This window comes from Sminthopsis crassicaudata, chromosome 1 (assembly GCF_048593235.1).
Source record: "Sminthopsis crassicaudata isolate SCR6 chromosome 1, ASM4859323v1, whole genome shotgun sequence".
NCBI classification, from domain to species: Eukaryota; Metazoa; Chordata; class Mammalia; order Dasyuromorphia; family Dasyuridae; genus Sminthopsis; species Sminthopsis crassicaudata.
The window spans coordinates 392,343,847-392,359,327 of record NC_133617.1 but is presented as its reverse complement, the minus strand read 5'-3'; the positions used below and the strand labels follow the sequence as shown (position 1 = coordinate 392,359,327).

At 38.6% G+C, this 15,481-nt stretch overlaps 1 protein-coding gene across 10 annotated transcripts in view; it reads left to right on the top strand.

The window, feature by feature from the left end:
• Positions 1-15,481, top strand: part of SSTR5 (somatostatin receptor 5) — a 360,218-nt gene that overhangs the window by 44,542 nt on the left and 300,195 nt on the right. The window contains exon 2 of one of the 10 annotated variants that reach the window (XM_074279704.1): positions 7,223-7,250. The exons of the other annotated variants lie outside the window; for them this stretch is intronic. The gene's annotated coding sequence lies outside the window, so the exon portion shown is untranslated. The remainder of the gene's footprint in view (positions 1-7,222; positions 7,251-15,481) is intronic. 10 annotated transcript variants of the gene reach the window in all.

The window sequence follows — 15,481 nt, the reverse complement described above, 5'->3', positions numbered from 1 at the left end:
AACAAGTGAGATTGATATATAGGATCCCAGGGTACAATTAGAGGCAACATCTTTGATATGAGGAGCTACTTTATCCTAGGAGATCTTAGAGAAGGAGAATAAAGATTTGAGTTAGAAGAGGGAGAAGAGAAGAAATAATGAAGCTCATGTTGGGTGGATTAAATCTTAGGAAAATGCAAAGCAAAATCTTCTGCATAGAGATGACAAAACATCTGTGGAAGTGGATGACATCATCAAAGGAAAGAGTATACAAGGGGGTGGTTATAAGTTAAGGACTTGGAAGAAAAAATTTCTAAGACATAGAAAGCGTTCTTAGAACTCATAAAGTGACAGTTTGGAGGGACATGAGAACATAGAATGTTAGAATGTGAATCATAGAAAGTCAGAGGTAGAAGAGAACTGAGTCTCCCATTCTAAACATCTTTTTCTACAGAGGCTGAGACTGAGACCCAGAGAAACTAAGCAATTAATTCAAAGTTAATTAGGAAATCAAACACTAGATAACAAATCCCCAAATTTCTATCCAGCACACTTTGCACAGGTGTGTATGTGTACTTGTAGCCTTTACAAGTCCTAAGGATCTGTATCTCTCCCCCTCCCTCACTGAGGAGTCAGATCCCATAGGCTACATCTTCCCTCTCAGAATTCTAGGGATATTCCTAGGGAGTTATGAGGTCCTTCTTTAATGCTACAGTGTACTCTTTTCCATGTCATCCTCATTGGAAAAGCTTCTTTGGAAAAGCTTCTTGAGGGGAGATACTGTGATTATATCTATCTATATATTTACATATAGATTTATCTAAATCTATAATATCTATCTCATCCATCCATCCATCCATCCATCATCTCATCTTTCTATCTAAACATAGCACTTAATACAGTTCTTAGTATATAGTAAACACTTCAATTCTCATTGTCTCATTCTGGTGCTTTCTCTCCTATTTTTTTTTTTTTTTTTGAGGCTGGGGTTAAGTGACTTGCCCAGGGTCACACAGCTAGGAAGTGTTAAGTGTCTGAGACCAGATTTGAACTCTGGTCCTCCTGAATTCAGGGCTGGTGCTCTAACCACTATGCCACCTAGCTGTCCCTTTCTCTCCTAATTTTAATCAATACTTACACTTAGTATCTCCCTTACAGGATAATAAGTAGCATTTATATAGTGCTGAGTTAAGTGTCTGGAAAGTAGGTGCTATTATTATGTGCATTTTACAGGTGAGGAAATTAGACAAACACAAGTTAAGTGATGTGTCCAGGGTCACACAGCTAATTATTGTCTGAGGTTAGATTTGAATTCAAATCTTCCTGACTCCAGGCCAGTGTTCTATCCAAATTGGATTACTCATTAATGTGGTCATTTAAGTTGTTGTGGTCATTGTGTTTATTGTACTCTTGTGCTCTCTTAGTCTGAATCACTTCACTTTGGGATTAGGCTTGGGTGGCTTCTAATTACTGAACACTTTCTGACTAAATTGGAATTTGTCCAGGGTTGTGATCATGCTGAGTTTCTTTGTAGCCTTTGATTCTACATGGGGGATTGTCCTGGGGTAAAGAAGTTGCTCTTGTTTCTATATTATTGAACTGTAGCATTTTGAAGTTTGCAAATTGCTTTTCATAGATGACCTCACTGGATCCTCACAATGATTCTTTTGAAGGAGGTGCAATTATCCCCATTTTACAGACAAGGAAACTGAGGCTGCAAAGTTACATGACTGGCCCAGAGTCACACAGCTAAAGTCTGAGAGAGGATTTCTGACTCTAATCTAGTGCTGTGTCCAACTGAATAGAGACCACAAGATGGGGTATAATGTGAAAAGGAGAGAGAAATATGGGAGGATAAATTATACTATAAATAGCTTAATGATATTGGCTTTGGGCAAGACACTCAAGAAAAGATGGCCTATAGAATTTCCAAACTGGAAAGAGTCAAGGAAAAAGAAGAGAAATCATAGATTTTAGGAGAACCAGAACAGGAGGATCTCGAGGGAAGTATCAAGATTTGAAACTGCTTAGGGAAGGAGGGAATGAAATAAAAATAGATTTGGAACCTATTTAGAATGGCCAGGAATCCAGAAAGGCTGAGGGAAGTGATGGTAGTCCTAAACCAGTCAAATGAGGCAATGGGCGGGGCCCATATCCCAATCCCAAATATACTTACAAACATGAGCCACAATCTGGGCATCTGGACAATTTAGCAGAAAGTCTGCCTGGTACTAGCCCACATGAAATTTGTGAATTTTAAATAGTATTTTTATTAAAAAATTAAATGTTATTTTTTAATGTATAAAAACTAGTTTTTCTTCTTGTCTCCCTCCTCTGGGAAAAACAAAACCCAAACACAACAACAAAACTCTTGTAATATCCAGTCAAACAAAACATCTTTCCATGTTGACTATGTCTAAAAATGTGCTTCATTCTGTACCCTGAGTCCATTACCCTCTCTGTCTGGAGGTGATCCATAAGAGTTAAAAGTAGGAGGAAGCAGGGGACTTTAGAATTCAATCTCTTTTAATAGCAGGGGAAACCAAAGCAAAGTGATTTGTCGCATGCAAAAAGATAGTCACAGAACAGGGATTTTAACTGATGCGAATTTCAGTCCTCTTTCCACTATACTTCTTCCATGGGTCTTCTTCCATGTCTTATACCTCATTTTTACCTGGTGCTTGGCAAGAGAGCTGGTTATCTCTGCAGGGAAAGTAAAGCTGTTTTTTTTTTTTTTTTTTTTTTCAGGTAGGGAAATCTGGGAGCCTGGGTGAGGGACAGAGGCCACCTGTGGGCCATCTGAGAGGCTGCTGGCCCATGACTGAGGGAAGTCAGAATGCCAGGGTTTGGAACAGATTCCTGTTGCCACTGATCCATGTACATTCCCTGGCTCTGGAGCAGCTGAGGTTTATTCACCAAAGGACTGAGGCTTGGGAAAAAGCACAGCAAATACATTATCGATCTGGCAAGCACAGCAGGTCTGAGAGAGAGAGAGTCTGATAGAAAAGGAGATTATCAGCTGGGGAGGGTCCGCCAGGGAGTCTTTCAGAGTATTCAAGTTTCATCTGCTTAAAGGAAGGGGAAGAAGAAAAAACAGAAAACATAAAAGGGAAATAAAGAGGGCAGCCAGGGCTGAGACTAAATGAAAACCCACACATATCTCAGCTTAAGCTCTGTCACATGGTTGCCTCCTTCCTGCTTGGGCAGGGAGGGGGGCCTTTGGCGAGAGACCCTGCTCTGACTCTGACAATTCTACCCAGGCTGCCATTCACTGAGCCCTGTGGATTAGGCTCTGAGCTTCTCAGAGAGGCCTGTGCAGGAAGACTGGAAATCCACTGAAGCTCAGCATGATGCTTTAAGGATGTTTTGTTTTTTCACTCCGTCTCTCCCTATTTTCTCTTTCTATTCTTTCTCCCTTTTTGTTCCTCCCCTTTTGCTCAAATCAGAGCTCACTATATATGTATACACACACACACACAAACATATATACACACATACACATACGTATATAAATTGGGATATGTAAGAAAGGGCCAGGTTTTCTCAGAATGTCATGGTCCTAAGCTACAAGGGGTTTAATGGAAGAGAGAAGAGCTTGCTTAAGGGAAGATAGAAAGATGCATCCAGGGGAATCAGGGATGACCAGAAGATAAGGTGATAGCCTTGCACAGTAACAGATATTGATGGTATGCTGAGGTGAAGCTTATAAATATGAGCATGACCTGGAGGCAGATTGAGTTAGGAGAAAAGTAAACAGTGGGGTTGGAATACTTGAGACAAGCAAAGAACTATGAGAGTTGAAATGACATGAGTGGTGAGCTAACATACAGGGCAAGGCACTGAGATGAAGGCAGAAAAGGATTGTAAATAATGGGAAAGGCAATCTGATTCCTGACAAGAAGCAGGCTATGAAGTGAATTGTGATCACTGGTCTTGCCAATGTTCTCAGCCCTATTTATATTTCTAAGACATCCCCTGATGATTTTTGTCCCTTGCTAATGAGACTTATGACAGTTGGGTGATCCAGGGGATAGAGAGATGGCCCTGATGAGGAACTGGAAATTGAGTAGATGCCCATCAATTGGAAAATGGCTGAATAAGTTATGATATATGAATATAATGGAATATAAGAAAGGATGTACAGGTTGATTAAAAAAAAACAAACAAACCTGGAAAGATTTACATGAACTAATGCTGAGTGAAGTGAGTAGCAGCAGGAAATAATAGCAAGATTGTGTAATGATCAACTATGAGAGAGCTAGTTCTTTTCAGAAATACAATGACCCAAGACAATTCCAATAGACTCAGGATGGAAAATGTCAACCATATTCAGAGAAAGAACTATAGAGATTGAAAGTGGATCAAAGCATAGCACTTTTTTTGTTTATTTGCTTTTTTTTTTCTCTTAGTCTGATTTTTCTTGTATAACAAACATGGAAATATGTTTAGAAGAATCACACATGTTTAAACTATATCAGATTGTTAACTGTCTTGGAGAGAGGGGAGATAAAGGAGAAGAGAGAAAAAATTTGGAACACAAAGTTTTATAAAAATGAATGCTGAAAACTACCTTTACATCTGATTTGAAAAATAAAATATTATTGAAAAAATGGATTGGGAAGACCTGAGTTCAAATTCAGCCTTAGACTCTTATTGGACAAGTCATTTAGCTCTATTTGAGTCAGTTTATCTGTAAAGTGATCTAGACAAGGAAATGTCAGATTTCTCCAAGAAAACCCCAAATAGAGGACACCACTAAATAACAACAAAATGGGACTTGTAGGTGAGTACCATTTGTGTTTTATAAAGAATGTTTCATGTTCGTATTTATTTTAGGAGTTTGTTTCTCCCAGGTGAACTGAATATTTCTAGGAACAGAGCTAGAAATGAGTTGCCTCATCCAGATGTTACCAGAGATCTTGGTGGGTACAAATATGAGCTGTATCAATATAATTAGAAATAACTTTCTTCAAAATTGGGTCCAGATTGTCAAGAGGAGAGAGAACTAAGAACCCTACTGAATGGACAGGTGACATCAGAATTAGAGGATGGCTATTACAGAAGTCACATAGTTCAACCTATATCCTTTCTATATCAAATATGACAAATGCCTTGTTTAAAAATTGTTAGTAAGGGCCACACTACAATTCCATATGGAATTTTACATTTTGAAGTGTCTATAATTGTTAGGAAGTCATTTCTTGAATCAGGTTTAAATTTTCTTCTCTGTAATTTTTATTCACTTTTTCTAGTTCTACCCTCTTAGGTCTTTCCTCCATGTGACAAACGTACTTGCCTCCCCCCCCCCTTAGGCAATTGGAGTTAAGTGATTTTTCCAAGATCACACAGCTAGGAAGTGTTATGTGTCTGAGACCAGACTTGAACTCAGGTCCTCCTGACTTCAGGGATGATGCTCTATCCACTGCGCCACCTAGCTGCCCCTCATTCATACACTTAAAGGGAGATATCAAATCTCTGCTAAGTCATCTCTTTTCCAGGCTAAGTAGCTTGATTATCTTTAATTGATTATCATATGGCAGACTCTTTTGACGCCCTTCATTATCTGGGACATTATCCAGACTAACAACACCCTTCCCAAAATGTAGCATCTGGAAGTGAAAAAAATACTCCATCAATGATTCGACTGGAGTCAAGAACTACAGGAGAACTGTCTGTTTCCTAGCTCTGGACAGCATAACTCTCTTTACCTAAATATATCCCCTCTGGGTTTCCCTTCTTTGGTTCTTGGATATATCAACATCATTCATTCTTTTCCTACTTTAATCTAGCCTTTTTATTTTGAGATAAGCATATCCTTCCACATCCATATCATGGGACCTATTGATTCTTGCATCTTCTTAAGCTCCCCCACCCCTTTTTTTGTTTGTTTTTGGTTTTCTTTTTGGTTTTTTTTTTATACAAAACCTAGGTTTGTAAGGGTATAAATCCTCATTATGGTTCATTCAAAATTAGTTTGCTTGACTCATGTTTGCCCTCAGCACTGGATCCTGTTCTCTTTTCTAGTGTCAGTATGATACCAGAAGACCTGCTCACTCAGTAGAGATTCAAGTATATCAATGCTGTGAAATTAAGTATCCTCAGGGTGAAAATCCTGGAACGGTAGGCCTGCTTCTAGGAAGAGTATGACACTCTATTCTTCTCTCCCTATTCTCACTGTTATCATATATTTAAGTACATCCAGATGCTTTTTACCAAGCATTGTTTGGATTCAGAGTTCCAAGGGAAATAGTCTCAGTAAGCTCAAGCTCTTCCTTGAGTCCTCCCATGCCCTTGCCCTGATCTCTAGCCCCTGGACTGGTGCCAGTGTGTGTATGTTGGATGGGGTAGGGAGAATCACCTCATCCTTAGCTCAATGCATGACTGTATATTCATTGGACCATACTTAAAAAAAAGTCTCACTCTTAGGGTGACATTAGAGTGACCTCAGGCAAGTCTATTTACTTTAATTTTCACATTCTTTCCCAGCACTGTATTTTCTGTTCTTATTGGTGCTTACTGGACCCAGAAAGTTGTAAAGGAGGGAAAAAACCCAACACATTAATTAAATATTACATAATTAAATAACAATAATAAATAAAATATTTCTCATAAGGGTCATTGAGTAATCACTCATATTTCTCTGGTGTTTTACAGTTGTCAAAGGATTTTTCACAAAAAAATCCAATGAGACAGGTATTGCAAGTATCATTACACCTATTTTACAAAGGAGGAAATTGAGGCTTGGAGGAATTATGTTACTTGCCTAAGGTTTTTCAGCTAGTAAGTGCCAGATTCAGGATCTGAAATTGGATCATCTGATTTTACACACTTTCCATAAGAACACAATCCATTAAAAATATTACATACACATACAAGACTCTTGTATTACTATTTACTTTTTCAGATATGTGAAAGCCTTCTCACCCCTTGCTCATTAAAGGTTGCAACAACAGCAAGACTCCCTTGCAAGGAGTAGGTTTTCAATAATTGCTTATAGATTACCAAAATGGTGGAACCACCTGATTTGAATCTTACCTTTGCTACTTGCTTCCTTAGTCTGGTCACTTCAATAATTCAAATCAACAAACACTAATTAAGTGCCTAGGTGATACAAGCTACTAAACTAAGGACTGGGATGCAAAGACACAAATGAAACATTCCCTATCTTCAAGGTGCTTACATTTTTCTAGTAAAGATAATTAAATTTATCTAATTCTTGGAAAATCTTTTTTTTTTCCTACAGACTCTTACTTGATCAATTACTCCCTCAGGTAAGCAGAGTATGAATATCATCATTATTCACATCTTCTAGGTAGGTAAACTGAACCATAGGGAGATTAAGTGATCTGTCCATGATCATTTAGTCAGTTTTAAAACCACAATTTAAAATCAAGTCATCTCAACTTCAGGTCCAATGCTATCTACCATGCCATGCTGTTCATTTTGTCTGGTTCCCAGATTCATATTCTTGATGTAGTACCTGGAGACAGGAGTCCTTCACACACTCCTTTGGGGAGAGACAAGAGGCAGCATTTGATAGGCAAGTCAAACATCACCATCACCTTGATCACTGTCTTGCCACTAACCTTGATGAAAACAATCCAGGATCTTAAACTCAAGAGCCTTGGAAACTCCCCAGGCCATCAGTACTACTTCTAGCCTAGCCCCACAGCCATTATTGAAAGGACAAATCATTGTGGAGGAGATCTAACATTAACAACTTCTGCCAATGGACAGATAGATACAAGATCTTTTTAAATGAAAGTTCTCCTAAGACCACTAGTTCTGCTTCTGGGCCAACCCCTCATAGTCATCATCTGAGGAGCAGCTTCTATGCACAAAGGACCATGTATTTCCACCAAATACTAACTAACTACCATCAATTAGTTGCCAGTAAGCCAGACTACCTTATACATCAAGGCAACAGAGTTTAGAGAGGGTACAGAAAGTAGCATACACTGGATAAATCAAACCAGGACCCCTGAATCCAAGAATGTGTTTCCAGCCCTGTGTTAAATGATTCAACATTGGAAAAGGATATGATTTTTATTAGTGTAAATGACCTTAAAAAAATTGCCATCTCTTTTGTTGCTGCTCCCTAAGGACTATGGGATCTTTCAACTAACTTGCAGCTAAAATCTTTCATATATGCTGTCTTTTTTACAATTCCTTGAGTTCCTTGAAAACAGGGACTTAATTTTCGAAGGGTGTTCCCTAAAGCTCAGCTTAGGGTTTTGTACATAGTAAGTACTTAATGAATGCTTTATTCTTTATTTCATTCACAAGACTATCCAAGATTCAAAATATTCTCTTCACTCAAAAGCATAGATCACAAGCTCCCATCAATGCAATTGCCATTACATTTATTAGTGAGGCAGAAAATGCAATTAGCTCAAAAGAAAGATATTTAGCATAATAGCATAACAAGCTATCCAGAATATACTATCCCATCAAAACACACACTAATGGACACATGGAGGGAATACATGTGACCACTGCATATACATGGAAGGGACATATGGAGGGGCAACTTGCACCCCCAACTCTTCAGATGTCAATGCCATTGCTCTGCTTCTGCCAGATCATTTCCCTTTGGCCTCATGTGACACATAGTCTCTACCAAATATATCATCTTTGATAGCTGTTGCCTCCCTGTTGGTCTTGCATGGCTATTTCTCAGTATTGTCTACTGCTCCTGTGCTTGCTGCTGGTTATTAATAGGATCACCTCTGCTGGATTAGCATATAGATTCAACTCACTTGAGGTGCTATCTCTTCTTCAGTGGAGGAAAAGTGGGCTCTGCCATACCCTTTGAGCTGGAAGCCCTGAGGCTTTTCCTGAGACTCCTTTTATAAAGCAAATTTAATTGGATGAGGTTAGTGGTGAGGAACCTGCAAAGGCAAATGATTGATGAGCCTTTTCCAGAGTCTTGTCTTTCATCCCCAAAAGGAGATCCTAGCCTCAGGAGACAAGTTCTTTTTTTGGGGGGCACTCCCAGTTTTTAGTATCCTCATATTTAATTATTTTTTAAGTCCTGTTTTCAGGGCATGGAATTCTCTCACTCCACTTCAATCTATTTATCTTAGGGGTAAAAAAAAATCTTTATGACTCCCTGTTTAGTTTCCATTTGGAGATACTATACATTTATTTCAGGAGGACTTTGCCACTGATACTCCAAGAACTGCATGGGTTTGACTCCTTACCATGCTTTTGGGAACTCCCAACATAAAATTCCAGCTATTAAACAAAATGAATCTAAACAAGCTCAGAAGCTAACCCAAGAGGCAATCTTTGACTCTCTCTTATCCAACTACATTCTTGGTCTTTTACAGATCTTTGTACCAGCTAAATTTTCTCAGTCTTTGAGCTTCCTTTACATGTAAAATTAAAGATTTTTACTAAGTGATCTTTAAGGTTCCTTCCACCCTCGTGTTGTGACAATCTATGGTTTCTAAAAGATGATGCAGTCATGGGCAAGAATAGATCTTCTTTAGCAAATGGCTTTTCAGTCTTGCTCAGGACACTGATATATTAAGGGCTAAGTCTCCATTTATCACTGAAAATGTTATTTTATCAGTTGTGTATGTGTGGAGTTGAAATAGTTTATGTTTAATAGCAGCACATTAGGTTTAAAAGCACTTTCCTCATAACATTCCTATGGAGTAGGCAGTATATGTATTATTGTACCCAGAGCACTCATTTCTTGCCTCAGTGCCTTTGGGCCAGCTGTTCCCCATGTCTGGCATATACTTTCTCTTTACCTCTGCCTTCTAGAATTCTGATCTTCCCTCTACATAAAGCTCAAAGACCACCTCTGCCAAGTTAGTACTTCTCCCACTGCCTTGAATTTAATTACCTTTTGTATTATTTGTGGGCATCTGGCACTGTGGTCCAGTGGAAAGGGCACTGTCTCTTAGAAACAGAGGACATAGATTCCGATGACCTTTTCTATACTTATTGCCCATGGGACATGGAGTAAGAGACTTAAATATCTGGGCCTCATCTGTAAAATGAAGGAATTGCTACTATAATTATTCACAGTAATACTTCTGATAGCTTCTGATGTTCCTTAAAGTTCTAAATCTCTGATCTATGTACTGAACTGAATGCTTCTGAAACACTGATTGACCAGTAATTTGTACCAAGACTTGTGTACTTTGGAATATTGAGGGTGATACTGTTCATGAGCATCCATGTATTGGGTGGCCTTGTGAAATAGTTCTCTGCTGGGAAGTATTCAAACAGAGGCTAGTTGTCACTTGACAGAGATGTTAAGAAATTTCTCAGTTTCCTCCTCTGTAAAGTTGAGGTTGTAATATCTAATTACCCTCTAATGCTATCATGATATCTATATTTCTGATGTGAGTAGGAAGTTGGGCTAAATGGTTTCTAATACACTTTTGTCATGTCTTTATGAAAGGAACTTTGTGTACTAAGGAGCTCACCTATAGAAGTAAAGATCTTATTCCTATGAATATTTATAGCAGCTCTTTTGTAGTAGGTTGTTAACCAATGGAATCATAAGAAATGGTTTTTATAAAGGATTCAGGAAATTCTGAAAAGACTTATATGAATATATTCAAAATGAAATAGAAGGGGGCAGTTAGGTGGTACAATGAATAGAGCACCAGCCCTGAAGTCAGGAGGACCTGAGTTCATATCGGATCTCAGACACTTAATGCTTCTTAGCTGTATGACCCTGGGCAAGTCACTTAATCCAAATTGCCTCAGGAAAAAAAAGGAAATAGAATCAGGAAAACAATATGGCCAATTATTACAATATAAATGAAAAGAATAATATCAACAAAAAAATTGAAATGGAATGTTATATAACTTAATGACCAAGCTTAGTCCTAAAGAAGAGAGAAAGTCTATGAATATGGAACAGTACATATACTTTTGAACTTAGTTGATGTGTAGATTAGTTTGGGTGAGAGATGCTTTTCCCCCTCTTTTTAAATTTTTTTTTAAGGGTGGTTCTCTGGGTGAGGGACTAATAAAAATAAGATTAAAAATAAGATAAAAAAAGTCAACAAATATTAAGAAAAAAAGTGACTTTGCTTTTTGATCTCATATAAGTGATACAAGAGGAGACTCAGAGGTCTTCCATAAAGACTAGAGAGAATAGCCTGGGAGTCAGTTCACTTTTGTGATAGTTCATCTTCACCTAGACATTGAGATATGACTGTGGCACAGAGGATCACAAAGAGTTGCTGCTGATTCTGTCTGTGCCCAACTGTCCTGGACCCTTCAAATGAAGGGGTGAAATCCATCCACTAGAAGTAAAGTCCCTTAGGTTTATATACCAGAGGACCCTGGTTAAGAAATGGATTTATATTGCAATAAGAAATTACAATATAAACAGCCAGGATTTTGAGGCAAAAGGGCTGTAAATCCTCATATTTAGGAAACCTTAAAAATTGGATGAATTCTCAGGAGAATCAGGACATCTTTGTGGTTTGAAGAACTCTGAAAGTAGTAGAAATTCTATTAAAATTATGAATTTAATCAGAGCAACTCTTTATTTCAAGGCTAATTGATTAACCTGGTACCTTGGACAGAGGCCAAAGGATGATAAGAATTATCCTGAGAGGAACTTCCCAAGAGAGACCATCTGGTCCAGGCCCCAGCCTGGAGCAGCTCAACCAGGGGTGTTTAAGGGTCTTGTTGTAAAGGCCTCCCAGCAAAGGAAACAAACAGGGCTTCTCATTATGCGCATTAATTAAAACACAGAAATTAGCCAGATAGCTAAGCAACAGCATTCTCCAAGTGCTGCTGACATGGAGAGGGCAGGCCTAGGCAGTGGTTCCAGACGCCAAGCCCATACCAGCAGGGGGTTAGCCCCAATCTAATAAAAGGAAATTCAGTGATTGGCCCCAGCTGAGGCTGGCCAAGAACCAGCTCTAGCCACCATTGCTTCTTAACTCTGCAGGCTCTCTGAGCTGGGGGGGGGGGGGGGGAAGGGGAGGGAGGAGGAGATTGTGTAGGCTAGGATTGCCTGAATGTTGAACTTCAGGGAGAGAAACGGGATGGTTTTCTGGGACATAGGCAAATTCAGGAAACCCCTATTAATGGTTGTCTGTGTATCTAGTACTATGACAGGTGCTGGAGATGATACAGACAATGCCTCCATCCTCATGGAATCTGTAATCTTACAGGAAGAGACAATATATAATATTCCTTGATAAGTGACCACTATGTACTATATAGAAGAGCTGGCTTTGAATCCTGCCTTAAACACTTACTAGTTATATGGCTCAGAGCAATTTACTTAGTTTCTTTAAATCTCATCTGTAATATAACATGGGCTATTAAAGAATGATTCCCCTCACCTCTATCTCTTGGAGTAAAACACTTTACAAGGTGCCAGGGTAGAGGCAACGTGGCATGTGGATTGCTAAACTTGAAGTCTTGAAGTTTGGAGTTCAAATCTCATCTCAGGCCCTTATTAATTGTGCAAATGTAGACAATCACAATCTTTCTCAACTTTCTTTTTCTCCTTTGGAAAATGAGGATAGCAGAGAGAGAACTATGGACACTGAATGTTCATTCCATAGACTAGAATTTGGAGCTAGGTGAAACTTTACAAATTATCTGGTAAAACCGAATTAATTTTACAAATAAGCAAATTGAAAGTTCAGGTCCACGGTCATAGGTGGCAGAGCCAGAATACAAAATGTCTGCGGCTTCAAAATTCATTGTTATTTTGCCTTATATCATCTGACTTCTTATAGTCGGGAGTGGCTTTTGGTCTTCTTAATGAGGTGGATGTTTTTAATCTAGTTTTGTGTCATGGACCCCTTTGAGGGTCTGGTGAGACTTATGAACCCCTTCTCAGATTAATGTTTTAAAATTCATCATTGTCATCAATAATAGCTAACATGTATGTAATACTTTTAAGGTGTGCAAAGAGCTTTATGTGTTATCTCATTTGAGTTTTATAACAATCTTGAAATGCAGGTGCTATTATTATTCCTGGTATAAATGAGGAAACTAAGGTTTATTGAGCATAGGAAACTAATGACATGTTAGAGTCATATAGCTATTTAAGTGCCTGAAATAGGATTTGGGCTCATTTCATCTTGACCTCTCAGTCTGGGATGGACTTTGCCTCCTGTGCCACCTAACTGTAAAATAAAACATGCATGATTATAAAGTATTGAAATAAAAATCATGTTTTCCCCATCCAAGTACATAGGTCTCCTGAATTATATCCATAGTTCACTTGGGAGTCTATGGACCTTAGGTTAAGAACATCTGAAGCAGACATTGCTTGTCTTTTCCTTTCTCTTGTTTTTTTTTTAAGGCTATATGGAGCCTCACTTGAAAAGTGTTATTTGGATGTTGGCCATAGGTGTGTGTATATCCTGGCTCAATGCCTTAATGTAGTTGCATTTTCATCTTTGTGGTCCCTACATCTCTCGTGTACCTCTTTTACACTCACTCATCTACAAAACAATCTAGGATTTGTTGTCAAACAGCTTGTGCTAAATTATGGACTAAAGGTTCCCTGGAAGATATCCAGCTGGACTTAGGTTAAACATGAAGACAGGGTCCTTCAGACCATCAGAATCCAGAAGTTTTGACTTCTAAATCTGTAAAGTATTGAAGAGAGATGGAAATATCACTCTTTCTTTTACTGTGTATGTATGTATGTATGTGTATATTTAGGTAGGTGACACAGTAGACCCCCCTGGAGTCAAGAAGACTTGAATTCAAATCCACCATGGACAAGCCATTTATTTGCTTCATGTGACTCTGAGCAAGTCTGTCTCAATTTTCTCATCTGTAATTGATATATAAACTGAGACAGACTTGCTCAGAGTCACCTATGTTTGAAGTAGGATTTGAAATCACAAGCATCATATGGAATAGTGTAATCCATAAGCCACTGGATTTGGAGGCAGGAAGATCTGAATTCAAGGCTCACTAATTAATAGTGACTCTAAGCATGTCACTAAAAATAGGGGGTTGCACTCAATGGTCTCTAAAGTTCCTTCCCTGATGTCATGATCCCCTCTTTACCAAAGCTTCTCTATCCAGCTTCCCTCTTTCTGTCAATGGCATTACTATACTCCAAGTTACCCTGAAACCTCGGAGTCATTACTTTTCTTATACCCTGTGTACAATCAGTGGCCACATCTTTTTAGTTTTGTCTCTAACATCAATGTCTTCCTTATCATTGCTGCCTACAGGATCAACTCAAAAATCCTCAGACAAGCAAGGTCTTCTACAAAATGGGAATTACTCCCACTTCAGATTTAGCTCACACAGATTCTCTTGACACCATTTTGCTCCAGCTTACATTTAACTATTGGTCAACAAACTCCTCCCCTCCACCTAGCCTTTGAAGGCTTTTTCTTTGGAGGTCCTATCCATCCTTTAATTAGCATTTCTCCCTCTGGAAAAGTCTTCAACTGGAAATGGCCCTCCACCCCTCACCCCATCCCACAACACAGTAGAGTTCTCTTGCCTTTTTATTGTTTTCTGTTTTGTCTTGTATTTATTGGTATGCATGTCTTCTCTCTTCCTGCTAGATTGTAAGCTCCCTGAAAGAAAGGGCATAGTCTTATTTGTCTTCCAGTGCCAAACATAAAAGCTGCCAATGGGTCAAGTATTTAAATGTTTAGTGAAATGTTAAATGAATCAAAGAAAAGCCTTTCATGCCTGCTTTTGAGGAAGACTGAGGGTTAGGAGCAAGCAGCAGGACAGGAATATTTAACATAAATAAAGGAGAAGTACAAAATAAATAAATAAGGACAGAGAAAGACTTGTTAGAAGTGCTGGCTGAGAAAACCCACATTTTCAGAGCTCTTTAGGGTGTACAGAGTGCTTTCCTCACAGCAACTCCATGAGATAGTGCAAGTAGTACAAGTATTTCTTCTTTTTTAAAATTATTTTTATTTTCAAAATATATAGATGGATAATTTGACATTCACCCCTACAAAATTCTGTGTTCTATTTTATCCCCTCTCTGCCCTCCACCCCTCCTCCAGTTGGTAAAGAATCCCATATATATTGAGCATGTACAATTTCTCTATACATATTTCCACAAATATCTTGCTGCTCTAGAAAAATCAGATTAAAAGGGAAAAAAATGAGAAAAAACAAAATGCGAGCAAACAACAACAAAAAAAGTGAAAATACTGTGTTGTGGTCCATGTTCAGTTCCCACTGTCCTCTCTCTGGGTGTAGATGGCTCTCCTCATCACAAGACCATTGGGACTGGTCTGAATTACGTCATTGTTGAGGAGAGTCGAGTCCATCAAAATTGATAATCGTATAGTCTTGTTGTTGCCATTTACAATGATCTCCTGGTTCTGCTCTTTTCACTCAGCATCAGTTCATGTAAGTCTCTCCAGGCCTTTTTGAAGTCATCCTCTTGATCATTTCTTATAGAACAAGAATATTCCATAACATTCATATACCATGACTTATTTAGCCATTGTCAACTGATGGACATCCCCTCAGCTTCCAGTTTTCCTATAAAAAAGGCTGTCAC